This window comes from Gossypium hirsutum, chromosome A07 (genome assembly GCF_007990345.1).
Source record: "Gossypium hirsutum isolate 1008001.06 chromosome A07, Gossypium_hirsutum_v2.1, whole genome shotgun sequence".
Lineage (NCBI taxonomy): Eukaryota > Viridiplantae > Streptophyta > Magnoliopsida > Malvales > Malvaceae > Gossypium > Gossypium hirsutum.
In genome coordinates, this window is record NC_053430.1 from 95442099 (window position 1) to 95445444 (window position 3346).

General features: G+C 35.7%; 1 non-coding gene across 1 annotated transcript; it reads left to right on the forward strand.

Annotated features, from left to right (window-relative positions):
- The first annotated feature begins 1598 nt into the window (after positions 1-1598).
- On the forward strand, positions 1599-1705 carry LOC121204364 (small nucleolar RNA R71). Its single transcript, XR_005899289.1, has one exon. It is a non-coding gene; the product is annotated as a small nucleolar RNA R71 (small nucleolar RNA).
- Positions 1706-3346: the final 1641 nt, after the last annotated feature.

The window sequence follows — 3346 nt, forward strand, 5'->3', positions numbered from 1 at the left end:
TCCATCACGTTCTTCCTAGGGGACTTTTGCATAGAAGTTTGAGTTGTAACATTATTTAAATTAACTGAATCATGTCGATTACTAGATATTTTAGCAGAATCACGAGCTTGGAGAGTAATCGTGTCATCACCTACACGAAGTATCAATTCACATGTGCCAACACCAATGATAGATCTAGCAGTTGCTAAAAAGGTTCTTCCTAAAATTAAAGGTATGTCACTATCCTCATCCATGTCTAAGACAACAAAGTCAACTGGAAATATAAATTTATCAATTTTGACCAGCACGTCTTCAATAATACCTCTAGGAAATCTAATTGTTTTATCTGCTAATTGAATGCTCATTCTAGTTTGTTTGGATTTCCCAAGACCGAGTTGTTTAAACATTTTATAGGGCATGACATTAATACTTGTCCCTAAATCAGCCAAAGCATTGTTAACATTTAAACTACCAATTAAATAAGGAATCGTAAAAATCCCTGAATCTTTCAACTTGTTAGGTAGCTTATTTTGTAGAATGGCTGAGCAAACTGCGTTCAACTCTACATGCGACGTCTCATCCAACTTTCGCTTATTTGCTAAAAGCTTTTTTAAAAATTTAACTGCATTTCGCATCTACGAATGAGCTTCAATAAACGGTAAGTTAATATGTAATTTCTTTAATAATTTAAGGAATTTACCAAATTGTTCGTCCATGTGGTCTTTTCTTGTCACCTTAGGGTATGGCACACGGGGTTTATATTCTCTACTTACCGATTTTTGCTCACTATGGTCCACCTCATCCTTACTTTTACTTACTACAATTCTTTGCCTCAGTTCTGGTTCAAGTTCAACTAACCCTTCTTCATCTTGAATAGTAATCACATTAAGTTGTTCCCTTTGGTTAGTTTCAGTATTACTCGGCAAGCTCCCTTGTGGTTGTTCAGAAATCAACTTAGTAAGCTATCCTATTTGAGTTTCGAGCCCTTGAATCGACACTTGCTGATTTTTAAGAGCTGTATCGGTATTCTGAAAATGAGTTTCTAACACCAAGATGAATTTCGTTAGCATCTCCTCAAGGTTCGGCTTCTTTTCCTGCTGGTAAGGCGGTTATTGAAAACCTAGGGGATGTTGTGGCCTTTGATTTCCTTGACCACCCCACGAGAAATTGGGATGGTTCCTCCAACCTGCATTATAAGTGTTACTGTATGGGTTATTTTGAGGTCTAGAATTATTATTACCCATATAGTGGACTTGTTCCTCCTCGGTGGTAGGGTTGAAGAATTGATATTCTGTGTGGTGTACCCCTCCTCCATTTGAATCACACCTCATCACTGGATGTAACTGAGTAGAACCATACAAACCAACAATCTTCTTATTTAAAAGTTCTACCTGGTTAGATAGCATAGTAACTGCATTGAGGTTGAAAACACCAGCAGCTTTCGTCAGCTTTGTTCTCATGACTTGCCACTGATAGTTATTCAGTGACATCTCTTCAATAAATTCATAAGCCTCTTCAGGTGTTTTTCGTTCAATGTTCCACCGACGGTTGTGTCGATTAGTTGCCTTGTTGAGGGGTTCACACTGTTGTAAAATGTCTGAACCTACAGCTATAGAGGTAACCCATAGTAAAGGCACCTTCTTAATAAGTCATTGTATCTCTCCCATGCATCATACAGAGTTTCTAGATCCATCTGTACAAAAGAAGAGATATCATTCCTCAATTTAGCCGTTTTGGCCGGCGAAAAATATTTAAGTAAAAATTTTTCGGTTATTTGTTCCCAAGTAGTGATTGACCCTCGTGGTAACGAGTGTAACCACTGTTTAGCTTTATTCCTCAATGAGAATGGAAACAACCGAAGGCGAATGGCATCGTCAGAAACGCAATTGATCTTAAAAGTGTCGCAGAGTTCCAGAAATTTTGCTAAATGAGTGTTTGGATCCTCATCCTGCAAGCCATCAAATTGAACAAACTGTTGTATCATTTGAATTGTGTTAATTTTCAGTTCAAAATTATTTGCAGCAATAGCAGGTCTAACTATACTCGATTCAGCTCCTGTTAATGTAGGTTTAGCATAATCATACATAGTACGAGGAGCAGGATCCTGATTTACTGGGTTTGCAACAGCCACAGGAGGTAATAGATTTTTTTGATTATCAATCATCTCCTCAGTTATGGTTTGAATATCGTCTTTTTGTCCTTCCTCTATGTATCGTAGGCTTCGCCTTATTTCCCTTCTGTTTCTACGAGCAATGCTTTTGATCTCACTATCAAAAAGTAGAGGTCCTGATGGGTTTCTTCTAGTTATAAACTATAAAAACCTGCCAGAAGTAAATAAGAGAAAATTTAGTAATTTAAGCAAAGTTAAAATTAAATTGCAATAAAAATAAAAAATGGCTAAAGTAATAAAAAATAAGTGTTCCTAATATCTTAGTCCCCGGCAACGGCGCCAAAAACTTGATGGTCGTGAAACTAACTAAAAATTTGACTTAAGGCAAGCGCACCTATCGAACAGTAGTATAGTTATGGTGAGACCGGAAATATCGTATCCACGAGGACTAAAAGTACTAGTAATTACTATCTTTTTATTATCTAGCCTAAAATTTAAAAGAATGTTTTATCTAAACTAATTATCTAATTAACTAAAGTAACGACAAAGATTAAAGTTGGAAAATACTTTTGAAAACCGGTTGAGAAGACAATACCCAAGAAAGAATCCACCTAGACTTCACTTATTACTTTTGACTTAGATGATTTATTCATTTGACTTATTTCGTAGAAATCCCTGATTTATGTTAATATCCATTTCGAGACTAAAAACAACTGACTCTAAGTTGATTAATTGAAATCTCTTTCTAATTAAAACCCCTATTGTCGCATTAACCTGATCTATGGATTCCCTTATTAGATTTGACTCTAATCCGGCAGATTTATGTCGTCCTATCTCTAGGATTGCATGCTACTCCGCTTAATTATGAATGATCTACTCTTAAACAGAGACTTTTGATCCACTGAATAAGCACATCAAAAACATGAATTAATACCTGGAATATTAAAGCAAGAATTAAAATTCACAATTAAGAACAAGAACAAGTATTTATCATATAAATCAAAGAGTAATAAGATTCATCTTAGGTTTCATCTCCCTTAGGTATTTAAGGAGTTTAGTTCATAATATTAATGGAAAACATTTCAAAGTTTGGAAAATAACAAAACATAAAGAAACCCAAAGAACTTCTAGGAAATTGGATGGAAGTCTTCACTCTTGATGTAGATCCTGGCTCCGAGGTGATTCCGATGGCGATTCTCGAGTATTTTCTGTCTTCCACTCTGTGTGTCCCCTTTAATCCTCTTCTAGTGTGTTTAT